Here is a 27,265-nt window from a genome sequence, read left to right on the forward strand (position 1 = left end):
TTGCTTTTTTTTCTACTTTACTTTTTCATTTCACTTACGACATGACGCTATTGCGTCGCAGAGACGGCACGGTCTGCGTGTTTTGTAAACATTGCGGTCTCGTATTCTCCTTCTGCAGTTTCACGCAACCGGAACTGGGGCAAAGGCAGATTGGACTTCCCGATCTCTGGAAGGAGCATGGAAGAAGCTCTCGCAACCGTTAACATGCTCTTGGGCTTGCCCGATCGGCGGCGAAAGGAGCCTTATCGTTGAAGCCATCGTATTGACCCCGGAGGTAAAGTTGTGTGGTGGAAACGCAATGTCGCCCATCAAGATGCTTTCCGCCGTTCGCCTCGGGAACAACGCTTTCAGAATAACAGCGTGCGGTCTATGGCGCGATATCAACGCCGTAGGCGAGGTGCAGGACACCGTTGTGGGGTCACCGTGTAGGCAATTTTTTAGTTGCCCGGGGACATTGGCATGGGCAAGGAGCTATTTCTTTACATCACCCGGAATCCGAGGAGGTTGTGGGATGCCTTGCGTGCTCTCGAGTATTAAGTTCACGTGAGGTCTCTGATAAAGTAGGCTGTTTCTTTTCTTATTTCTGTGTGCCAATTAATCCTGGTCTCATTACACTTGAAGATAACTTAATTATTTACCCATATGTAATATTCGGCTTTCTGTATCTAAAATTCAGTCTCCCCGCTACGGCGACCACATTTTGACGGAGACGAAATGCCTGAGACCCATGTGCTTAGATTTGGGTGCACGTAGAAGAATAATACAAGGTCATCAACATTTCTGGAGCCCTCCACTACGGCGTACTTCGCAGTCATATCGTGGCTTTGGCACGTAAGACCCACACAATTATCTTTATTCTTATCCAGTTCCGCAATTTCGTTGTGCCTTTGGCATGTGCAAAGTCAGACTTACGGAACGTCCGTGTACTAAGGGTGCTGTACGTAATGCAAATCAGTCATGATCGAAGTTTGGACTTAATCGCGGGAGGTTGGTGTGGCCGGGTCTAGAATGCTACATACTGTGTAGTCTATAAAGTCGTGGAGTACCTGATAGCACCGCTTTTTGCATGGTGGGAATGAACAGTAGTTAAGTGCGTTCCCACTATATATATATATACGGCCACAAATGCAGCGTTCTTGCTTATGTACATCAAAGTTACGTTCGTAGCGTACCCAAAACTTAACTGAAAACTGAAACTATCTAGTACAAAGTTTTAGTTCGCATGTCCTGGTTTAGATTTGTGCTCCTTTAGTGCTGCTTTTGTTGTCGAACAGAAGAAAGCGGGGAGAGATGGGAAAACGGACGCAAGAACGTGCGGAACCAATCGAGGACTCAGGCAGCAAAACTATTAAGAATGTCAAGTACGCTATACCTGTGCTTAATATATCAATAGAGCAGTAAAGATATCACTCAATGAGCAATCGCTCATCAGTGAAATTCCAATACCGCAAATAATGACGCGTAGAAGTCATCTGGGGCTTCGCTTCCAATCAAGAGATGCTATAGAATTTAAGGATTCACGACACGAAGGCGCTCCAAACGTCAAAGTCAGGGCTGGGAAGTTCACGCAGTGAAACTTTCCTCGTGCACGTTCGCGCGTAAGACACAAGCGACAGACCCTGAGATGAAAATCATGACATGCGTGTCATGTAACAACTTGACTTCATGCCACGCTCATGATGCGCTCGCGGCCGTTTCGCAAGCGTCACATATACCAGATTTGGTGTTACAGGACGTGAATGGATGACGAAGGTATGTGACTGATGCAAACATGACAAACATGAGATGCGTGTCATGTAACAACATGACTACATGCCACACTGACGATGCGCTCGCGGCCGTTTCGCTAGCTTCACATATGCCAAATTTGGTATTACGTGACGCCAATGGATAACGAAGGTATATGACTGGTGCAAACATGATAATCATGAGACGCGTGTCATGTGAGAGCATGACTACATGCCAGAGTCAAGGCGGCAATACATTTCGACGTGACGTGGTGCACGTGCTCGCCGGCGTTCATTTCGTCGCGTCATGCCGGCATTGCCAAGCCAGGCGCCGGTCCTGCCATGTATAGCAGATGCGCGCCGCGCTGCGTTGCTTTCACGCATGCGCGTTCCAGCGCGTCCGGCGTCCCTCCGTAACGAAAAGAGGGAGACGCAGTGTTGTTTGGGTAACACATCGGCGCGAAATGCAGCATGTTGCATTTCGTGTGGCGGTTGCCGTCGGGCCGCGCCTATGAACGATGGTCACGCCTGGCGTCACACTATAGAGTGCTCGCGTTTTGCTAACGTCGCGTCGTTGTGCCCAGCGTGCGCGCGTGTCAGCGCTTCATTGTAGTATATTAGGCCCTTCATGATGCACTCGCGGCCGTTTTGCTAGCTCTAGATATATCAAATTGGGTGTTACATGACGTCAATGGATGACAAAATACATGACTGGTGCAAACATAATAATCCCGACACACGTGTCTTGTAAGAACATGGCAACATACCACGCTCATAGCGTGCTCGCGGCTGTTTCGCTAGCTCCAGATATACTAAATTCAGTATCACGTGACGTGAATAGATGACGAAGGTAAACGACACATCCAAACATGATAATTATGACACGGAAGTCATGTACGGCATTATTTACCTCCGCCTAGTAACGTTGTGCTGATTTTAGCGAGACATTTCATGCAGAGAGACATTTTAGAGAGACATTTCAGCATTTCTCATTCATGCTTCGCATGTCATCTATTCCCACTGTATACGTGGGACCTGCTCATTTTTTTCATAAATATTCAATGCTGAAGATTTTTCACTAACTCATATAATCAATTTTTAGCCAATCTTCTTTGGTCGGTATGAACAATATTTGGGACATTATCATCATCATCATCACCATCATCATCATCATCATCACCAAACTACTAGCCAATCTTCTACAGTGGGTGTGAGTCACAGTGTTCAGGCGAGCAAGAAGAAGGACGTATCAGGTCCAGTGAGTTGGATATTACGTATTTTTATTTGGAGGTTTTAACTCTGTGATAAATACCCAGAGCAATGTACAAGGTCCTAACTGAGGTCGGTCTTCTTGGAATTCACGTGAACTGCGACGCCTTTTCCAGCATTTCTCATTTCAGGATGCGCACAATGTACAGTATGTACGGCATCAAGGCATGTACGGTATCACTTACCTCCACCTCGTAACGTTGGGCTGCTTTTAAAGTGACATATCAGCTTTTATCATTCGTGCTTCGCATATCATCGATTTCCACTGTACGTAGAATCTGCCAATTTTTTGACTAAACGCATGGACAACTCATTCCCCCGTGTGGGAAAACGCACACGCGAGTCCACCCAGTCAGACTGAGATGGAGCCATGAGTCAGAGGAAAAGTTATAGTCACGTTTAGGAACAATTTCGTGACTCCCAGTCCGAATGAGCTCGGTTGAGAAATATTTTAGCCAGTCTGATTACGGGTGTGGTTGGAGAAAACTCGGCGAGTCGGTGTTCCACTAAGCCCCATTCTTTTTTTTTATTCGCCGATACACTACGGTGGTCTACTGGCTATCCGATTACTGATATGAAGTTTGCGAGACCAATTTCCTACTGCGTCAGCTGCATTTTCAATGAAGGCTAAAATGATTGAGGCCAGTGTAGATTTAGGTGCACCTTAGAGAATTCCAAGTGGTCGAAATTTCCGTAGTCTTCCACTGCACGGCATTCCTCATGATGATATCGCAGTTTTGGGACGTACACTACACGGCGTTCCCCATGATGATATTGCAGCTTTGGGATGTCAATATTTATTACTTTTTTTGCCGACCTATGCTGATTCCATTTGGCTATAGCTCACGCCTCCACGCCTCGGCCAGGTCATCATCCTGAAATCGAAACTCTTTGTCATCCGTTTTATTTTCTTTCGTGTCCTCGCCGCACCACTCTAGGTCCTCTTGGCGCGTAATTCCGGTTCCTCTCCGGCCTCACGCGACAAACAAAGAGAAAGCGAAAGCGGCGGCGGGTCCAACAATGGCCCGTCACCTACATCTCTGTAAGAGACAGTCGAGAAAGCAAAGCAACGCGAAGAGAACGCGAGCGCCATTTCCTTAGTAGTTCCCACGGTCGTCTTGTCGATGAGCGTCTCCAAACAGCACGCGAGACGCGTCTCGTCCAGATGAGCGACAAACAAGGCGGCACAGGTGCCGTCGCCGCCAATGAGCCTTCTTCCAGCGTTGGTCTTTCACAGACACACGCACGAGAATGACAAAAGCGTGGAACGAACTCTCGCTTGCGTTCCTTCTTTGTTTCGTTTTTTTCTTTCAAAAGGCGTACTATTTCGTGCGCGCACTCTTCTACCACCCCCGTACGCGCGTCCCTTTGTCCCAGCGAAGTGGGCCGAGGTTTTTAGGAAGCGCAGCACACACGCCGGCGGTGACGCTCCGTAGTTCAGCTTTTCGATAAAATCTGGCGGACGAAGCAGCTGGGTCATAGTATAGTTGTCAAACTATAGAGTGCCTGACGATAGTTATAGCGCGAGAACAAAACGACGACACAGAGGCAAGAAGGACACGAAGGACACGAATGTCTCTGTGTTGTCGTTTTGTTCTCGCGCTATAACTATATCGTCATGCCATACCAACTAGCCCAAGCTGCTACACTTCTATAGAGTGCCGCCACACCGTGGAGTTTCAGCGGTGCAAAACTTCGCAGCTCCTGAAAGCTAGAGGCAAAGCGAAACGGTTGTTATGCGTGCTCGTTGGCGGGAGTTATTTAAGGCAGCGCTTAATTGGGAATCGGCACAGTACCACCACGGCCACTCACTGAGGTACTAGATGTGTTTAGAAGTGTGTTTGATGATTCAGAGTATATTGTATTCTACTATTGAAGAGCAGGAAGCCATCCCAGTTACGCGGATTTCGCGGGAAATAAATGTGTGTTCAGAAAAGAGTGTTTTACAATTCAGAGTACTTTGTTCTCTATACTATGGGAGAGCAGCAAGCCATCGAGGTCGTACATGACTTCAGCGAAGTGCGTTTGGAGAAATTTATTCTCACGAACAGTGAACATCAATTACAATCCAAAAGAACATCGCGACGGAACACAACATCTGCAGACCCACAAAAAAATGCTACAAAAAGTTATGTTTTGTTTTTATGTTATGAACACAATGCTTATGTTTTTATGTTATGAACACAATACACACATCCACACCAAATTGTTATAAAAAGATATGTTTGCATATGTACATGGTAAACAAAAACACACAAATAAAGCTTAAATATCTATATGTTACGTATTTATATAACATTTACAAGGTATTTGTGTGAGAACTGCACCGCCGCGGTGGTCTAGTGGCTAATGTACTCGGCTGCTGACCCGCAGGTCGCGGGTTCGAATCCCGGCTGCGGCGGTTGCATTTCCGATGGAGGCGGAAATGTTGTAGGCCCGTGTACTCAGATTTGGGTGCACGTTAAAGAACCCCAGGTGGTCAAAATTTCCGTAGTCCTCCACTACGGCGTCTCTCATAATCATATGGTGGTTTTGGGACGTTAAACCCCACATATCAATCACTTTGTGTGAGAACTAAACAAACATTAACCTAGCAAAACCAGATGGGCCTGAAAACAAGCTTTACACGTCCCTCGCAGACCAACACAAAAGGGCAGGACCAGTGTCGAAGGAATTCCTCCTCACCTGTTTAGAAAAATTTATTGTCACAAACGTCAATAACTTTCAAAAAAGCATTTTCTTATAGACAAACAATAACGATGATGACAAAAATTGGCAGATCCCACGTACAGAGGGAATCAATGATATGCGACGCACGAATGAGAAATGTCGATATGTCACTTTAAAATCAGCACAACGTTACGAGGTGGAGGTAAATGATGCCGTACATAATTTCCGTGTCATGATTATCATGTTTGAATGTGTAGTTTACCTACGTCATCTATTCACGTCACGGGATGCCAAACTTAGTATATGTGGCGCTAGCGAAATGGCTGCGAGCACGCTGTGAGCGTGGTATGTTGTCAAGTTCTTACATGATACGCGTGTCAGGATTATCATGTTTGCACCAGTCGTATATTTCGTCGTCCATTGACGTAACGTAACACCAAATTTGGTATATGTGGAGCTTGAAAAACGGCTTTGAGCACATCATGAAAGGCCCGATGTGCTCCAATGTAGCATTGACGAGCGCGCACGCTGGGCACAGTGACGCTACTTTAGCACAATGCGAGCACTTTATAGTCTGACGCCAGGCGCGACCAGCGTCCGTCGGCTCAGCCTGACGGCAACCGGCGCGAAAAGCGACACACTGAATTTCGCACAGATGCGTTACCCAGAAAACACTGCGTCTCCCTCTTTTCGTGACGGAGCCCCGCGGCGGTGGTCTAGTGGCTAAGGTACTCAGTCGGTCGCGGGATCGAATCCCGGCTGCGGCGGCTGCATTTCCGATGGAGGCGGAAATGTTGTAGGCTCGTGTGCCCAGATTTAGGTACACGTTAAAACCCCATTGCTCGCTGCGTCGTCCTCAATTTAAGCTGAACCCTCTTTGTAAGTCTCCAGGTTTCTGCTCCATAGCTAAGTACCGGCAACATACAGCTGTTATATACCTTCCTCTTGAGGGATAATGGCAATCTACCTGTCATAATTTGAGAGTGCTTGCCGAATGTGCTCCACCCTATTCTTATTCTTCTAGTTACTACAATCTCGTGGTTCGGCTCCGCGGTTATTACCTGCCCTAAGTAGACATAGTCTTTTACAACTTCAAGTGCACTTTTACCTATCTCGAAGCGCTGCTCCTTTCCGAGGTTGTTGTACATTACTTTCGTTTTCTGCAGATTCATTTTAAGACCCACCTTTCTGCTCTCCTTGTCTAACTCCGTAATCATGAGTTGCGATTCGTCCCCTGAGTTACTCAGCAATGCAATGTCATCGGCGAAGCGCAAGTTACTAAGGTATTCTCCATTAACTCTTATCCCCAACTGTTCCCATTCTAGGCTTCTGAAAACCTTCTGTAAGCACGCGGTAAATAGCATTGGGGAGATGTGTCCCCTGCCTTACACCCTTCTTGATTGGTATTCTGTTGCTTTCTTTATGAAGCACTATGGTAGCAGTTGATCCCCTGTAGATTTCTTCCAGAATGTTTATATATACTTCATCTACGCCCTGATTCCGCAGTGTCTGCATGACGGCTGATATTTCTACTGAATCAAACGCCTTCTCGTAATCTATGAAGGCTATGTATAGTGGTTGGTTATACTCTTAGCATTTCTCTATTACCTGATTGATAGTATGAATGTGGTCAATTGTTGAGTAGCCTGTTCAAAATCCTGCTTGTTCCTTAGGTTTATTGAATTTTAATGTTTTCTTTACTCTGTTAGCAATTACCTTTGTAAATAGCTTGTATACTACAGAGAACAAGCTGATCGGCCTGTAATTCTTCAAGTCCTTCTCATCTCGTTTCTTATGTATTAAGATGATGTTAGCGTTCTTCCAAGACTCTGGTACCCTTACCGTCAGGAGACAACTCGTAAACAGGGTGGCTAGTTTTTCTAACACAATCTGTCCACCATCTTTCAGCAGATTTGATGTTACCTGATCCTCACCAGCAGCTTTGCCTCTTTGCATGCTCTCCAAAGCTTTTCTGACTTCTTCTATCATTACTAGTGGGGTGTCATCTGGGTTACTGCTAGTTCTTATAGTATTAAGGTCGTGGTTGTCTCGGCTACTGTACGGATCTCTGTACAGAGCAATGGAAAGAAAAAGGGTTGGCGCAACCTTAAGAGACAAGAAGAGAGCAGAGTGGGTTAGGGGACAAACGGGGGTTAAGGATATCATAGTTGAAATAAAGAAGAAGAAATGGACATGGGCCGGGCATGTAGCGCGTAGACAGGATAACCGCTGGTCATTAGGGTAACTTACTGGATTCCCAGAGAAGGCAAGTGGGTTAGGGGGAGACAGAAGGTTAGGTGGGCAGATGAGATTAAGAAGTTTGCGGGTATGAATTGGCAGCAGCAAGCGCAGGACCAGGTTAACTGGCGGAACATGGGAGAGGCCTTTGTCCTGCAGTGGACGTAGTCAGGCTGATGATGATGATGATGATGATGATGATGATGATGATGATGATGATGAAGGAACTCCAGGTGGTCGAAATTTCCGGAGCCCTCCACTACGGCGTCTCTCATAATTATATATGGTGGTTTTGGGACGTTAAGCCCCACATATCCATCCATTCATTTTCGTGAAGGTGGGACGCCGGACGCGCTAAAACGCGCATGACTCAAAGCAACGCTGCGCGGCGCGTGCCTGCGAGTGTATGTCAGGACCGGCGCCTGGCATGGCAACGCCGGCGTCACGCGACGAAATGAACGCCGGTGAGCACGTGCACCGCGTCACGTCGAAATGTATTGGCACCTTGACTGTGGCATGTAGTCATGTTCTCACATGACACGCATCTCATGATTATCATGTTTGCACCAGTCACATACTTTCGCCATCCGTTCACGCACTCTAATACCAAATTTGGTACATGTGACGCTATCGAAACGGCCGCGAACGCATCATGAGCGTGGCATGTAGTCATCTTGTTACATGACACGCATCTCATGATTATCATTTTTGCACCAGTCACATACCTTCGTCATCCATTCGCGTACTGTAATACCAAATTTGGTACATTTGACGCTAGCGAAACGGCCGCGAGCGCATCATGAGCGTGGCATGTAGTCATGTTGTTACATGACACGCATGTCATGATTTTCATGTTAGGGTCTGTCGCTTGTGTTCGCCATGCAATCATGCCGTATCATACCAGTTTTGCAGCATGCCACGTGAACGAAAGCACCGCAAGAGCTACAGGACAATGAACTGTAAATCATGCATACATGTCATGATTTTCATGTTACGACTAGTCAAATATGTTCTTGACGCAGTCATTTTAAGGTGTACCAAGTTTGGTATCGATACCATTAGCTAAACGGCCAGGAGAGCTAAAAGTCACAGGTGGCAAGATAGATAGATGGGTAGATACGCTCAAAGTCGCCGAAGTTCGCTAGGAAATGCTTCGCATTTTAAGCAGACGTGTGTTTAGAAAAAGTGGGTAACGATTCAATGTGCTAGGTACACTACTATGGGAGAGAGCATGAATGTGTTTAAAAAATTGGCAGATCCCACGTACTGTGGGAATCGATGATATGCGAAGCACGAATGAGGAAAGTTGATATGTCACTTTAAAATCAGCACAAGGATACGAGGAGGAGGTAAATAATGCTGTACATGACTTACGTGTCATGATTATCTTGTTTGGATGTGTCGTTTACCTTCATCTATTCACGTCACGTGATACCAAATTTAGTATATGTGAAGCTAGTGAAACGGCCGCGAGCACGCTATGAGCGCGGTATGTTGTCATGTTCTTACAAGACACGCTTGTTAGATGGCATATACTTTCGTCATGCGTTGACGTCACGTAACACCAAACTTGGTATATGTGGAGCTAGCTAAACGGCCTCGAGCGCATCATGATGGTCCCAATGTACTCGATTGTAGCGTTGACTCGCGCGCACGATGGGCGTGCGCTAGGCACAGTGACGCCACGTTAATAAACCCGAGCACTCTGTAATTTATCGCCAGGCACGATCGGTGCGACCAGCGTCCGTTGGCGTGGCCCGACGGCCACCGGTGCGAAATGCGACATGCTGCATTTCGCAGCGATGCGTTACGAAACAGAAAGCACTGCGTCTCCTCCTTTTCGCGATGGTGGGACGCTGGATGCGCTGAAACACGCATGCTTCAAAGCAACGCAGCGTGGTGCGCTCCTGCGAGTATTTGGCAGGACCGGCGCCTGGCGTGGCAACGCCGGTGTAATGCGACGAAATCAACGCTGGTGACTCACGGCGAGCACGCGCACCGCGTCACGTCGAAATGTATTGGTACCTAAACTGTGGCATGTAGTCATGTTCTTACATAACACGCATCTCATGATAATCATGTTTGCACCAGTCACATACCTCCGTCATCCATTGGCGTCACGTAATGCAAAATTTGGCTTATGTGAAGCTAGCTAAACTGCCGCGAGCGCATCATGTAGTCACGTTGTTACGTGACACGCATCTCATGATTATCATGCTTGCACCAGTTCCATGCTTTTGTCATCCATTCACGTACCGTAATTCAAAACTTGGTATATGGGACGCTAGCAAAACGGCCGCGAGCGCATCATGAGCGTGGCATGTAGTCATGTTGTTACATCACACGCATGTCATGATTTTCATGTTAGGGTCTGTCGCTTGTGTTCGCCATGAAATCATGCCGTACCATACCAGTTTTGCAGCATGCCCCGTGAACGAAACCACCGCAAGAGCTACAGGACCATGAACTGTAAATCATGACATTCATGACATACATGTCATTATTTTCACGTTATGACTAGTCAAATATATTCTCCATATAGTGATGTTATGCCATACCAAGTTCTATCGATACCCTTATCGAAACGGTCAGAACAGCTAAAAGTCGTAGGCGGCTAGATAGATAGATAGATAGATAGATAGATAGATAGATAGATAGATAGATAGATAGATAGATAGATAGATAGATAGATAGATACGCTCAAAGTCACCGAATTTCGCTAAGAAATGCTTCGCATTTGAAACTTGTGAACGATTTAGACTCGGTACTTGTATACTCTATACTATGGGAGAGCACTAGGATGTCCCCTGGGCCTCTGATACACAAAGGAGGAGAGCACGCGTGTTTAGGAATAGTGGGTAACAATTTAGAGTTCTAGGTACTCTACTTTGGGAGAGGATAAAGCCGTCCCGTGGGTAATAAAAATGACCTGTTTGAAGAAAAGACTCTGCGACGAAAGCATAAATGTGTGTAGAAAAAAAAATTGCCCGCAGCTTCCCTCGGGGGAACACTGAGGAGGATGCGGACCATATAATTGGTTAACGGGGTGTTAAAGTGCGACTTACTTGGGTCGATGGCTAAATTGGTTAACGTGGTTGTGAAATGGGGTGTTAAATTGCGACTTACTTGGGTCGATGGCTAAATTGGTTAACGTGGTTGTAGGAGGGGGTGTTAAATGAGTGAACACGTACACACGTATGCGAAAGGGCGGCGCTGGTCGAAGGGACGTCGATCATTGTGTTTGTGGATTCGTTGGAATTCATTTCACCGCGACCTTGGACGTCGACGCGCCATACAAACCAACCGACGAGCGGCAACTGAGCGAGCGAGCGCCGACCTTGAGTATATATACAGCACGACGGCGCATGCACTGTCAGCTGTTGAATGTTCTCGAAGCGCGACGCCACATGCGCGTCCACTGGAGAATCAGGAGAATTGTAGATGTCGAACGCGGTGTGTAGAGGAGGAAGGGTGCACAGATGGTGGAGGAGTGAAGCGCGCGCGGTGTGTAGAGGAGAAAGGGATGCACAGATGGTGGAAGAGTGGGCGACGGCGCGACGGCGCATGCGCGCGCGTCAGCTGTCGAATGTTCGAGAAGCGGTGCGGACGGCGCGGATGGCGCGGACGGCGCACTACAAGGCGCGAGTATAAGATGCTTCCGCATCTAAAAGGCAGCATATCCACCGGGTAAATGATGGAGAGTGGGGCGAAGCATGCGTCCGTCGATTCGTTCTTGCTTCTGTCCATCCATGCGTCGGTCTGTGTGACCGTCCATGCGTCCATCCACCCATACGTGCGTCTGCACGTGCATCCGAGCGTCCATCCCTGCGTTCGTCCTTGCATCCGCCCCTGCGTCCGTCCATGCGTCCATCCGTCCGTGCAGCCATCCATGCGTCCATCCATGCATCTGTCTGTGTGTCCGTTTGTTCATGTAGTCAACACTCAAAGTACCACCATCTCGCTTCTTTTCATGATATATTCCGCATATAGAAGCACCGCCATCCAGTGGACATTCCAAGGACTAAACGAGAGGTGGTACACGCACACTTTCTTACGGCTCGCGCTTCGTGTCTACTTCTCACCTTTAACCACCTCGAGTTCATGGTATATACTAGTTCACTGTATTCGTGGCGCTGCGACCCAACACTCTCTAAACCTTTCTAAAACCAAGAAGGTTACGCCCAGCGAGTATAACGTAGCAACTCTTTCTTGTCCGATAGTGCTCAATGTACATGCCAATAGCTGCTAACGGGGAACGAGAGACAGGAGAATTCGGCTTGTAGTTAATGCGCACACGCAAATTTTTAATTTTCAACAACGCACAGGAGAAATCTCCCACCGGCACCACCTTGCAGGTCAGAACGTAAGACTGGTTACGCACTACGACTACGAAAAGGGACGAATGGGTGCCGCTTTAAGGAGCTTCGCCCCTTAATGTGGTTAACGATTTAGTGTACTAGGTACAGTACTATGGGAGAGAGCATAATTAAATGTGTTTAGAAAAACTTGTGAACGATGTAGAGTACTTGGTACTGTACTATGGGAGAGCACTAGGCCGTCCCGTGAGCCTCTGACACATAAAGGACGAGAGCATAAATACCAGTATAAACTAGCAATGCGGAATATACAGCATATATATGAACAAGAATATATAAAAATATATAAACAAGAATATACGGAATATATATGATAAACAAGGGTGAACGAATGGCTTAAGTTTGCAAGCTTTTGATGACATATTTGCAAGATTAACGCCCCATCCAAAGCCTGATGGTTTTTTGTGAGACCACTGGTTACATGTAGCTTTGAATGTAGCATGTAACTTTTAGACATTCATTTTGACCTTATTCATTACGTGCATTCAGGGTCACTTTCTGGCTATATATTTCGCATTCATGAGATAAAACCTCTTGAAGTCAGCGTCGGTGTAGCGTGGCACTCGATCTGTGCGACCACCAGGAGATTGTGGTTATAAAAGGGAAAAGAAGAGCAAAGTGAGCCCCGTAAGTGTCCAGGAGACTCCTTCGAGTGTACACAACCAAGCGTGTGCGGGATTCTATCAATCTATCTCTTGTTTATCCCTTATCACCCATTTGTTCCTCTACTCCAGTGCAGGGTAGCGAATCGAACGTGCATGTGGTTAACCTCCCTGCCTTTATTTGGTCCTCCCGCCCTCCCTCACTGGTCTCCCATTTATGTGCTGTTTTAAATAACAATCTGCAGAGTGAAACATTATTCGTCAGTAGACAGAGCAGTCGAAAGCCCGACCCTAGATTTGCAGTATGGCTTCTTTACGCAGCGTAGTTACATGTCTGTCTTGCAAATACCTCTAGCAACCATGGGGTATTGTGCATGGTTGATAGCGCAGAAGCTGACGCTCGGGCAAATCTTTGTATTGACGCGACCACTGCTGCGAACTGGATTGACTCTGGTAATCGACGGTCAATTTCGTCACCAATCTTCGGTGTGCCAAACATGTCGATCTTCGACACGGAAAGCACGTCGCCTGGAAAAACAAAAAAGCGGCTTCGCCGCATAGCTGTAGTCGAAAGTCAGAGCTACGCGCAGCTCTGCTACTTAAAGGTATGCAGCATATACAGCAGCTCTACCTTACCCGTTTAAGAGGCTGCACGCAACTAACTGCCGTGGCCCCGAGAATCGCGCGAGCGCGACCCGAACGTGAAAGGGAAGCTGCACTTCGCCCTTTGTGAGAAGACAATGAGCGGGTTCAAAATCGAACGCTTCCTTCAAAACGGACGCGAGCTGCTTTGTTTCGCCACGGAATAGCCTGCAGTGTCGAATTGCTCAGCTCAAGTGGTAGAGTCATTGTGAGCGTGACAGGTCTTGCTCTCGGTTCCTCGTTCGTCTTGCCTACTGTTTCAAAGAAGCCCTGACTGGCTTTCAGGAAGGTTTTCTGCAGTTTCGGGCAGGTTATCCGAAACAGGGCCCGGATTCACAAAACTCACTTACGAAAACATTTTTGCGAAAGAGAAATTTTGTTGCGTAAGTCGATTCACGAAACGAAAAAACATCGTAAGAGGCCATAGTTGTCACATCGGCCACTGCAAATAAAGCGCGCTGTGACTGCCAGGGAACATGTCAGCGATGGTGATGCAGTTGCTATATTTGCTTACGTCACTGAAAAGTGCTCGTAAGTGGATTCACGAAGCGAAATTGTGCGTAAAAACAGCATGGCTGAGAGAAAATTCCAAGAGTGGTCCGGACCACTCTTAGGAACAATGTGGCTACTTAGAACCTGCTGCCGCAGCGGTATACTTTGGTGCCCTGGCTGGTTTTGAGTTAATTCACGCCCATTAAGGGCTGCCTGATGACTGCTGGTGCGTTTTTATTTCTTTCGGCGCTTTGAGCTTCGCGTGTTGTTTCCCTTGTACGCAGTGGATGGTGTTGACAACCACCACCGTCCAATAAGTTCGAAGTCGCAGTAATTGAAGAATTCTATTGGGCGTCAATGGCATAAAACTACGCATGTAAAGATTTGTGGTTGGATGAAAACCACTGTGATACGTGAATGGTCGGTGCATTCGAACGCGACATGACATAGGATCAACCTTATTTGTTATGTTGTTGTGTTGCGCCCCATCTCATCCAATTAAAAGTGCGACTAAAGATCCTTGCCTCATTGGTGGAAATTACCACCAAAGAGGTTAATGGGAGCACATTCTTTGCACGCTATTGGAAATAAAAATGAGAGGAAGTTTTCAGTGAGTGGTTCATAAAGTTTGTGCTCTAGTGTACTTTCATTGCCTCTAACTGTCCAATGGTTGCGATCTCTGAAATACAGCTGTCGATACACTTTGGGACGATCTGGAACAAAGCGTACTTTGTAAACCAAAGCCTATTAGGGGTGCGCGTGATTACGCATGGAACTACAAACAAATCATGCATCTTCACCCTCACTGTTCAGACACCGATATGGACCATGATAATATGGCAAGCAATCGGAATAAAATGACCCTAGTAACTTTGTATGACACCGAAAATATGCAAACCCTCACGATTCTGGAGCAAACCTTGGCTGAATTCATCCCTGCGTCAATTACCAGCCATTTAACTTGGCGCACGAACATGATTCAAAGGTAGAGCGAGCCACTGACATGTATTTTGTTCGACGCAGCGGCCACTTGACCTGAGAATAATAGCGTTGCGAAGGCGAATCCCCTGTCGCATGCTCTGATCGAAGCAGACGACAAACGCGAGCAGACGACGGCTTGGCCGACAGGCACAGCTTGTGATTGATTGTGAAGCAATACCCTCCACATCAGCTCACTCCGTGACGTTGCCAAAACACTTCTTTCATCTGGCACGCCTGTCCTGTTCGTCATATCACCCTCCTCGCACATAGGAGAAATTTTTTTCACGCCGTGAAAATAGTGCAAGTACTTTCTAAGATCTCTCTTTCGTGCGGTGCAGTTGTCGAAAACAACATGGCGTCGTAAACAGCATATCGGTCGGTGCGACTTTCAGCAAATGCTTCTCGCACGAGTTACTTCAGCGTTTGACCGGATGTGTTGTGATTACAGCAGCTCTTTCAGTGCGTGTGAGCAGTGTGGAAAGCTGTGGCAGTGCAATGGTGTACGGTGAAGCGCAGCGAAGCCTGTGCGTTGGTGTGGTTATCAAGCGGGGATCGGCGTCGATGTATCGATGGCAACTAGCACTCGAGAAGCCTGCAGTGTGTGTTTGTGTGCCGGTAACAGTTCGTTCGCTTGACTTTCCAGTCTCTCAGTTGGGTGCTGTGCCACATTTCGGATTGACAGCGTTTTGACAAGTTACTTCAGTGACCCCAAGTACGTACGGAAACGTATGAACTACGCGCTCGGTTCTTGCTTCGCCACTAGTTAGCCCGTACGCTTCTATTTACTTGAGAGCAATGTACTGTTCGGGAGTGAAACGATGTTCGTTGTGAACAGTGGTGCTGTGTTGACGTTCCAAGACTTGTGAACAAGCTGTGCTCGTGTGACCGAAAATTGAAAGACAGCGTTGATAACTGTTTTGCCCGGCGAAGTTGTGGTGGGGCAGCTTGGCGCTTTTGTTTATTAAGTCGTCACTTCTCCTTTTTGTGATAACCATAGTCCTAGCGCTGTGATGTGATCAACCAAAACTGCGAGATGCTACGTTCTGTTGTGGATTGTGTTACTTTGGAAGCGCGCCTAGACTGTTCTTCGGTAACAACTTGAGAGTTCTATGTGGCAGCGAGAGCCCGTGAACGTCAAGCTTCCCTTCGGCCCCCAGAAAAAGCAAAGATTTCACCGGTGCCTTGCTTTGGATGAAGTTGTAGGCCAGTATCGCCTAACTACAGGTTTCCGAGTTCGTCTGGCCATCGTTTTTCACGGCACTAGAGCCTTGACAACAGCCGGTCATGGCCAGTTCTTACACTTTATCAATGGACGTGCACGCCTGGCCAGCCCTTCATTGCTGTCATTGGCAGCTTCCAGTCTGCAGATGCCCTTTGCCTGTTGGCCGTACTTGGTTCCTCATGACACCGACGGCTACTAAATGCTGCCATCGGTGAGTTCACCTTGCAGAACTAAATTTCACCAGTACTATAATTCACGCAGTTCTATAACGTGTGCAAGTTTTTAAGGCCATCAGATGTAATGTTTCTCTATGGTAAGTTGAAGCATGAAAAATATACTACTACTGTTATATACATACATATATTATGGTGCAAATACATAAAAAGTTTTTTGTGATTTGATACAAGTGAGCTCTTGTTTGATTATGAGGTTGGGCCTGTCGATTGACCACGTTTGATAGTTGGAAAGTTAATGTGAATTCATTTTTCAGAAGCCAGGTTGCACTTAAAAAATTTATGTTATTTTGGAAAATTAGTTCTATAGACGATTAAAACTGTGCTAGTACTATACTTCAGTAGGACATATATATTGCGGTACGTAAATTTTACATGAGGCTTCAGTTTATTTCAAAGTGATTATAGCAGATTTTGGTCACATTAACGAAGTGATAGCTTCCTCAAATAAGTATTAGAAGTGAGTGCTTTAATGATTGTTTTAAAATATCTCGTTTTTGGCTCTTCACAGATCGCAGAGATTGGTTCGTTAAGGTCCTGTGATTCAACGGTTGAACATTCTGGCCCATCAATCCTCATCATTACTTGGAGCACCTGTACAAAAATAGGAAGGACGCGTTCTCCCTAACTATGCAAGCCTATGTCACTGCTGGGACTGTTATCATTCAGCGGATGGGGCGTGGAAGCATGCATGGCAGCCTCATCTGGAAGGACTGCGATCTGCTTGGGAGCTTCGAGCGCACAAAACTGCCTAACGGCTGGCTGCAAGGTTAGTTTTTCTTTAATACATACGATTACGTGAACACCACTTACTGTGCACAAATTGAAAACCCAAGCATGGTTGCTTTCAGTGGATACCTGTAATATTCTTACACATAATTCTTATTCAACATTTATAGAACTAAATTGCAAGATAATTTAGAATGTTGAAAGCTGAAAGCCTGCAGCTTATGAATGAAACTCCAATAATCCGAGGCTCAAAAGCTTGTGCTTTGAAACGAGCACAAATACTTTGATTCCTTATTGAGCTCTCGAGCTTGTGACTCCCTCTGTGGATCAAGTGCTCTGGAAGGAAATAGCAAGTGGGTGAAAATTGCCTGGCTGTTCACAACTTGTAAGGAGAAAGACCTATTGAAGAAGCTTCAGATGACATAGGGCCAGTAACTGAATCTTTTACCTAATGTAGCTTTTTCTCTCTCAGTGCTGTTGCTTATGTTTCAGCCGAACATGTTCACCACGATTGCATAGTGATATATATGTTTCTACAAATTGTACCTGACCTAAGTATGCATTGTTGATCTCTAAAGGTGACGTTCAGTGTGTTTCAAAGCCATGGCTTCTCATTTCTCTGTCTGTTGCTAGCCTATTTCAGCAGCAGAGCGATGCAGCTAGCACACATGCAATCCAAGTCATGGAGCGCTCCTTTGGTGTTCTGTGCAGGACGCAGCATATCCATCCGGCAAGACACTGGTATCAACAATAATGGTGAGTGTTGGTGGCACCTCTAGGAGCCCGTTGTGTTTGTTGCGTATGATTATTTCCCCTCATGAAGTGCATTTTTTAAAGGTTTTCTTCATTTAGAATAATAGACGTCAGCAACAAGCACACTCATAATCCACAAGTTCTTTGTGTCTTCTAGACTGCCCATTTGCTCCTATACGCAGTACGGTGAGCTGGCTATGTTAGACAGCCTCAAAGTTAGGAACATTGGCTGTTGCGTTGTAATGCAGTCTAACTTGTATTTCTTAGTGAACTTATTTGTGGTCTGCTTCTCGCACCTAGTGTAAAGTCAAAATAGAAGAAACTTTATTGGCTTTTTATGTCTGGCAGAAGTTTCATGCCTTCATCTATAACATTGTAGTTTTGCTCTTGTATCATATTAAATATATTTTCAGTCTTCACTGTTTGTGTGTGTGTTGAGGCTTGTCATTGGCTTCTGAAAATACAATATCTGTAAATATGAGCACATAATTGACAACTATACACTCTTGCATGTAGCATGGTTGTAACAATGATCTGTATTTTTCTAGGTTCCAGCAGTAACAAGGGGTTTGGTGCTCCACGGTCATGTACAGTGTATCAAGAACAGAGCACAGAAGACCAACAAGTATAAAGGGACTGCCAGTGACTGTTCTGCTCAAAGTTTACAACAGCAGAAAGCACATTGTGATGTCAGGAGCAGCTGCTGCTTAACTTCTTAGCAGTGCATTATTCAGATGTTCATTTGCTTGCATTCAATATTATTTAATTTTTGCATGGAAGATACCAAACTATGACACTAATTTAAAGACTGCTGTAGTGTTAGTAGGCAAATATTTTTGAGCTGAAGTTTTTAACATGTGTGTTAAGTGCCTGCGTGCCTCTACATTTACATGCCAGAAATCACAGCATCCATGGTCGCCAATGGTAACTGTGTCTGCATTCTTTGTAGTACAAGAAGTAAAGCCATGGATGCAGTAATCATGTACTTAGTCGATGTAATCCTTCAGTGTACACTCATTTGTATAGCACCAATGATGCCATGAGTGTATAAGCTCTGGGAAGTGAATCTATGTGGATTATTTTATTTGGAAGGAAGTAGATCATCACTACTCCTAGTATATCTTAACAGAAGATTTTAGTGCTTGGGTATTATCCCATTGCTTGTCCGTCCTTCAACAGTCTACTTATCTACTGTGTAAGTGTAACTTTTTAAATGTATACTTTGCTCGGATAGGTTTGTTCATAATGTAATGCAAGTGACTTATCATCTATGCAGCTCTACTCAGACTAGAAGTAAAAGTACTTATTTTTATATGTAGCTATACCATGCATTCACTTGTGTTTTTCTAGGTGCCTGTACAATTGTTTAGCCCTACAAAAGTGCTGGTATACTCTAATATTGAATCTGGCATCTTAAAATAGTTTGTTAGTGGAAGTAAGAATGTGTTTACAATCAATATTACTATCCTGAGATGAACTGTGAAAACTCTGTGGAAATTTATTTACATTTTTTTAACTTTGTGAAGGAAAATGTTATGTTCTTTTATTGTGGTCCCTGTTTTATGCAAATGACACATAATTACTTTGCAGTGGCATAGTATTAGTTGTTATTTTACACCTATGTGCTGAGCAACATCGCAGTTGAGGCCAGCAGCAAGACATACATGCAGTGCACTGGAGCATCACCTCACATAGTGTACAGTCTTTGCCCACCAGTAAACTCAATATTTTTCAAGCAGACTAATAGACAGCTGTATGGGAACTGTGTTGATGTGCAAACTTTGAAGTCTTCTTGACGAGTGTTTTTCATCATTTTTGTCCAAGTGAAGTAGCCACCCAAGGCCACAACTGGTGGGAATGTGGTGGTTTCCTCTCTCCAAAAGCACTCTTACCAGCTGCCTCAATGTTAGCATGGGGTGAATTCACAAACTGGAAAAATAATTGGTCTTTGTTTTCTTGGCCGAAAGTGTCGCTTCCACCGTTGAGCCACCCCGACGCGCCAGAATAGAAACTTTTAGCTAAATAAAGTGTATTCTACTTTTGAGAAGTGTTTTGGGGAAACGAAATGGCACCTATAGCTGTCAATATAAACACTGTTTGCACCAAGGAGCTTAGTAGCTTATAATTGTATTATTCATGTTTTGTCTAGAATTTACTCGTGCTGTGCCAACTTTCAGCCCAAGTGTCCTAACATGCTTTGTTAGTGGGTTGTGAATGAGCCAAGCTATGTAAATAAACAGAGTGATATTGCAGACATGTACAAAATATTGATGCACAGCCCTTTTCTTTAGCATGACATTGTCAAGGGCTTTATTCTTGTGTATTTTATAAAAACTGCTTGTCACTGGGCAGCAGCAGAAAACTATGCATCAAGCTTTTACGAGATAATTCGAGAAACACCGTGTTCAGACATAACAGTGCCGGTGGATATCTCTCGTAAGTTACTTTCTGTAGTATATTCAAAATGAGTGTATTAGAATTGTTGTTTTATAGCCATTCATTTTAATATTTACACCTGAGTGTATGTATGTATGTATGGGTGTACATATGTATATGTGTGCGTGCGTATATGTATGTATGTATGTATGTATGTATGTATGTATGTATGTATGTATGTATGTATGTATGTATGTATGTATGTATGTATGTATGTATGTATGTATGTATGTATGTATGTATGTATGTATGTATGTATGTATGTATGTATGTATGTATGTATGTATGTATGTATGTATGTATGTATGTATGTATGTATGTATGTATGTATGTATGTATGTATCTTTTAAATGAGAATTCGTTTATCATTGGTGAGTAAGTTTGGTAATGATTTGGCTGAATTTGTTTCTAGTTATTTCTCTTTTGAGCCATTATACATTTCAATTTGTTTTGTACTGCCTAAAAATAAATGTAACCTTACACAGAATATGTGTTCAAAGAAGTTTCATTTACCAACCTACACTCATGGGCAAGAAATTGGGTAAAATGGAACGAACCTGCGAAGATTAGTTTCGAGCATAGCTACTCTACATGGCATATCTCGTACACATTGCGTTGGTTGAATATGTCGATTTGAACCTTTCAATTTTAATCAGAATAAGCAAGCTATCACCCGTGGTTGTATATGTGTGTGATATTTATGCATACTGTGATACCGGTTCGCAATTACAATTAAGGTCACAAACCTAGTCAAGCTGAATACACGATTTTTGTCCATGCACCTTTCATCTGCACTGGAACTGTTGTTAATAAAAAATAAACTTCAGTTTAGAAATTTATTCTAGTAGCCAAAAGCAGGGTATCTTTTTATCACACAAATCAAATTGCCATTGTTCTGTTCCATTCTGGACAATACGGGACCCTCTCAGCAGAACTCGATTAACTGCTATAGTTCATTTTAACCATTGACAGCGACATTACACTGAAGCGTGCAGCATGACAAATAGCGGGAGAGAAGACACAAACTAATCACTCTGTTTGCATCAGCTCTAACTGTCCGTGCTCTTTGGTCTTGCTGCATGTGATGATGCCCACCAAATTAGCACGAAAGCGTGTCCCTACAAAGGCAGTCAACTTGGCTGCAAGCAGTTAGCTCACTGCATGTGTAGATTTTCTTCAAAACACCGTGAAGACTGATTGCTGGTCGAATATCCAAACACGTGAAAAGTAATATACCAGGTATGATATTGGTATTTCAGCACTGGACACTTTTGCAATAAGAGAGGATGGAGGAGAAAATTATGAACCCTGAATTGTTTAATTTTTGAAGGAGCACAGTACAGCGCTTTTGGGTCAAATGGGGAGCGAAAGAAGCAAGTGCGAAAGCCTACTTCTCAGAAACTTAGTACCCGCCACCACGCATAATGTCAGGCCGGGCAACTTCTTGAAAAAAAAAAGTGCTCAGTGATTCTGCGAATCGAACCAAGTACCTCCTAGATTGTAGTTGAGCGCTGTAACCGCTCGTCCACTGCAGCAGTGCCTGTGTTCGCCTTATTGCTGATATATCGTCATTCCTCCGAATGAAGCCAAATGCAAAAACGTCCCGTGAAACTTTGTCAAAAATAGAAAAAATAGTTAGAATGCGTTTTCCCAAGCTTACTAGAAGATATAAACCGCCACGTGTGATTGTATAACCGTGCGCTATTTATTCTTGTACATTACTGTCATGACGTTGGGATAGCCGGCTCTAACGTACGCTACCTTCTCGTAGTTTTCCAAATATAGATAAGAAAATAAAAATATATATCGGCCTGTGACAAGGCTAATCAACTATTATGAGTTCACTGTCACTAGTGTCACTTTCACTAGATGAATGCTCAGTTTGCTTTCATTATCGTTATTTAGGAAAGTTTTGGCTCATTAACTCAACTCTCTTAATTAGCATTGATTCTCACACCTAAGGACAGTCACACTTCATCTCGCTTTCTGAGTGGCTGTCACTCTCATATAACGCGTACTCCACTTTTTTATGCTCTCCGAGCATCTGACCCTGTTTTGCGGAGACTTTCCCTGACGTCTGCTGGGCCAGAAAATTGTCTTTATTATCTATCAATTTCAAGCTTTCGCGAAGCCGAAACGAGAGTCTCTCTCTCTTTTCATCCTTTTCGCACGTGTGATAACGTCTCTCGACCTCAAGACTCGTATACACGTCCCTTGCTTTGCGCACTCAAACAACGCTGGGCGAAATATTTGCACCGTGTTTTGTGAAAAGCATTAGCACTGAGACACCTCCCGACGAGTCTCCCTCATTTTACGTAGACATATACCTAAGCGTAAGCGTATGCACGTTCTCGCATTCCGGCTTTATAAAAATGCTGCGGTGCATGGAACCAGCGAAATTGCGCTCACAATTTCATTTGATTACTGCTGTTATCTATTTCCGCACAATTTGTCTGCAGGCACCAAAGTCGCTCATATGTCTTGTAATAAGATTATTGTAACAAAGGCTACCTTTGACTATAAGTACAAAACACCCTTACGTTCACCACTACACCGTGCTAGATTGCACCGAATTAGTTAAGTAGCAGCGCAGCTTCAATGAAATGTAAGTTAACTGGTCGCGTTAAATAGGGGAAGACATTCGAGGCACATTTTCAAACATTGCATGCATCGATTTATGTGTGGTTTCATTTATGTGGTACACCTGGAGTGTTGTTTACTTGTACTTGGCGAGATAGTGCATGGATTGCTCGATGACTTAAGGCCATCGAGCAATTTCGTTTTTAGCTACAGTCGTTGATGAAAGGCGAGTGCTTGGCTTTGCACAGCCCGCCAAAACGCCTATTACAACGTACGCGGCATCCCGTAAGCGCTGTAGCAGACGCTCGCGGAACTGAAACTTAGATGCAGCAAATCATTGGCTGTCATCGTATACTCTCGATGCTAGACGCTTTGCGTGCTACCTTGATATTATCGGCACACACTTCTTTCTTTCCTTGTCGTTTCATCAGCTATCGTGTGTCCTCCTTGCCCTCTTAAGTGCCGAATAAGTTAAATTCATACCCGCGCTATAGTAATCCCTCCAGATAAGAGAACTTTTGGCTAAGAAAATGCGTAGCCAAAGAGAAAGCTTTGTGAATTCGGCCCCAGATTCGATCTCAGGAAGTGCTTTGCGAAAGCGTTGTGCAAGTATGGTCAACGGTGAGCGTATGGCTTTGGCTTCAAAATGATTTTGCGTCTTCGACAAGTTGGTTCACACAGCTTATAGGCTTCCAAGAGCACCGATCAGCAGTAAGAGAATATAATATTGATTGTTTCCGTTTAACGTTCTAAAACCATCGTAATATTATAAGTTACGCCGTAGTGTGTGTGTGTGTGGGGGGGGGGCGGCTCTGAAAAGTTCTTTAGCGCGCACCTAAATTAAGTACACCAAGATAAAAACGAACAAGGACGTTAGGTAGGGGACGGTCCCTATAGAAATGCAGTTTCTCATCTCATCGCAATGAACAATCTCACTTTATATTTTATACATTTATTCGAGCTTCAGTGTCAAACATTCTTGAGTGAGTGTTGGGCAGAGCTCATCAAATGGTCACACAATAAAAAAATATTATTATAAGTGCATCGTAACGAATTGGGCAAAATATCACTGCTGAAGTGTCATATGTGTAACCATATTTCGCAGTGTCGCATTCTGGAGACGTTACAATATTTTGTTTTCTAATAAAGCTGGTTCATTTGAAAGCTGCAATTTCAAATTTTCGAGAAACGCATTTTCTTTACTGCTCTGTTACGATTATATCGAAATAGGCAAAAAGCTTTTAATATTCGTGTATATCCACTCAGAACATCAGTAGGCTTTGACCTACATGTATATTTCGTTTGAAGCTGCCATAACATTGAAGCGTCTGTACTTCAAAAAGTCCCAGTTTCCGTAGGAATGCTCATCGCTGGAAAACATTCTGTCCTTTTTGAGTGGGAAACAACAATGATGTAGAGAGAAGCAGCATCTGAGAATGGCGTACTGAATGTTCTCGATTATTTTCATCATATACATGCGAGCTTTTCTTATTAGGTGATCTTCGAGTTGAAAAAAAGATGGTAAGATATTTTTAGCGGATAATGCCCCTCAAGTATACACGTTTTCGTCTGATAACGTTGCGATGGCCGCTTAGAAGTATAGCTACATAAAAAATTACTCACTGTGTCCTACCGAGGGTGGTGAAATGTCAGCAGGATATGCAGATAACTGTTTCGACGCTGTAACTATGTGTCTCTGTTATTTTATCGATGTACTGCATCCTGTTTGCGTTGTAAGCACGCAAAATAAGACTCAGATGTCACGCAAAGGCTGCTCCCGCGACTAAATTTGCACTTGAACGGCAGAGATTTGAACTACACAAAACATCGCGGTCTGCCAGGCTTGCCGATTATCATGTATAAAGGTGATACTTTACGCTTCTAGTGACCTTCGCAGTATCACTAAAGCGCCACGACGTCTTCGATGTTCAACCCGCCTGTACATCAGGTGGTAACTTTTGCAATCTCATGGCTGCCTGAAGAAACCATAGATGTTTGGTCTTAGTAAAAAAAAAAAAAACCTTTCGGCGAGGTTAAGTTCCGTGCGGGTAGAGTGTGTTTTGTTCTGTAAGTGCGATGTTTCCACTGTAGTTCCCTACTTGGGCTACTCGTGAAAAGTAATTTCATAGCACCGCTTACCGATTGCCTCATATGCCGAAGATTTCGTTGCCAATCCCTGTATATGTCGGTTAGTGTTCAGTCACCGGGTTACACTGGAACGCTTGATGCACTTGTTCGAAAAAATACCACTTTAAAATTACAGATACATCTTTTTATGTGCGCGCTTAAGATTTCACTTTCTTGGACTTCTTTAACTTAAGGTTGTGGCTTCAACATAATTTGAGGTGGTATAGGTGTGCGCAGGGTATTAAGGAACAGGGGCGGAGACGGAGGGGGGTGTCATGTCCCATTGTTCCCAATTTTACTTACGTAAAACTTAAGTACTATTTTTTTTTCGGCGCACTAGCAGGCATGTGCTTTGGTTCTGCAGCTTCTACAGTGCTGTCAAGAAAAGTTGTCGCCGAGTGCATTGCTCAAATTGCAAGCTCAGAGGTCGTCCTGTCGCCTTTGTTCCTAATCTCGATACGCCCCACCACCCGTTATGCCACAAAATGGAGTAAGCGTGGTGAAACGCGCTACAGTTAGCCATTCGATATTGCGAGAAAAGAGGAAGACGCGTTCGTCGCATCGCACAGACTGCAGCTTCGGGGAACAGAATGGGCCGAGGGGAAGGGTCCGGCGGATGTAGCAGGGCGCGTGGAGGAGGAGGAGGAAGATGGCTTCGTGCACGGCAAGCCCATCGTCGTCGTCGTCTGCAGTGAGACCAGACAATGACGTCACGACGAGCACGGCCACAAGGCCACTTCCTGGAAATGAAAAGTCGTCGGTGCGGACCGGCTTTGGGTTATTTTTTTGCCTTGAGAGGCGCCTCGTACACGCTCCGTTGGATGCAGGATAAGAAGCGTTGTTGTTGGTCGACAGACTGATTTATTTTACTACGCGGTAAGCGGCTTGAGATACAGGTGACTGGATATACTACATATAAACATGGCCGCTCCCTGCGACTTCGTCGCGGTCCCTTGTAGTGCAATGGCCACGCAGTCGCAAGCAAATCCGAGTAAAGAAAATGAACCAATAGAAAACAGGCCGTTAGCCTTTAGGTGGGAGCCCAGCCCAGTGATCTGCCGGAAATTGATAACGTCTACCTTTCTCACACAATACAAAATAAATATTGCGTTGTCATACCGAATAACTGATGGGTCCTAAAGCGGTGTAACGTAGGATTGTGAAGGACGCTGAAGTCGATGGCTCCAGAAATTCTGACGATCTGGCGTTCTTGAACATGCATCTAACTAGTAGACGAGCCTAGTAGTGCAACAACCCTTAGATCACCACGTAAGAGGATTTTCGATAAAAAGTATGCAGAAGGAATCGACAACTTTATGGGTGCACTCGAATAGCCATAGTCTAATGAGGCAGTGGCTATTTGGAATGTTATTCAGAAGGCTATTAAGAATGTTAGTAAAGCAACGACACACATGACGTCATATACTTCTTTGAAGTAATGTGGTACCCGGGTCACGTATGGAGCAGTAAATGCGTACTGCATACCCGTCTCGAACACCTATGACATTTTTCGTCCGGTGACGGACGCACCAGGATACTCACTCCACCTCAAGCATGATGCTTGCGGAACTACCGCATAAATTAATGTGCCATACTGTTTAGGTCATTGGCTTACAGCACTATGAGACCGTATGCAAGATGGGCGAGCTGCATGTTAAGGGGTCAGTGACGATATGTTGAAGGAAAGAAGTGTAAATTTATGAGCTCGTTTTCTTTGTTAGGCACAGCATAATTGGGGATCAACCGAGAATGATGCCAACAGAAGAATAAGGGATGTTGTTAGAAGTACTTGTCATGTAAAAGTGAACAACGAAAACAGGACGAAAAGGTAACTTGCCACATGCAGGGGACGCACCTGCGACCTTCCAATAACGCATTCAATGCTCTACCACCGAGCTACAGTGATGGCCATCCCTGCATCCACTCCTCCTTAGGATATATATATATATATATATATATATATATATATATATATATATATATATATATATATATATATATATAAGGGAAAGAAGTGTATACCTAAGGGCTCGTTTTTCCGTGTTTTTAACACAATAATAATGAGATATAACAGACAGTAATGCCAAGGAATGTACAGGGGAAGTTATTAACATTAATGGAATGTAAATAAGAAGAAAGAAAAGTGGATGAAAAAATTACCAACTGTAAGCAGGAATCGAACCTACGA

The 27,265-nt window shown here is 44.6% G+C and overlaps 2 long non-coding RNA genes across 3 annotated transcripts in view; both read left to right on the forward strand.

Annotated features, from left to right (window-relative positions):
* LOC142817810 (uncharacterized) overlaps nt 1-27,265 on the forward strand; it is a 99,251-nt gene that overhangs the window by 55,969 nt on the left and 16,017 nt on the right. For both annotated transcript variants that reach the window (XR_012895371.1, XR_012895372.1), the window contains exon 2: nt 119-274. This is a non-coding gene — a long non-coding RNA (uncharacterized LOC142817810). The remainder of the gene's footprint in view (nt 1-118; nt 275-27,265) is intronic.
* Nucleotides 14,631-21,205, forward strand: LOC142817809 (uncharacterized). The gene is made up of 3 exons (XR_012895370.1): nt 14,631-16,430; nt 16,964-17,221; nt 17,815-21,205. It is a non-coding gene; the product is annotated as an uncharacterized LOC142817809 (long non-coding RNA).

This window comes from Rhipicephalus microplus, chromosome 5, assembly GCF_043290135.1.
Source record: "Rhipicephalus microplus isolate Deutch F79 chromosome 5, USDA_Rmic, whole genome shotgun sequence".
In the NCBI taxonomy this organism is placed as follows: Eukaryota; Metazoa; Arthropoda; class Arachnida; order Ixodida; family Ixodidae; genus Rhipicephalus; species Rhipicephalus microplus.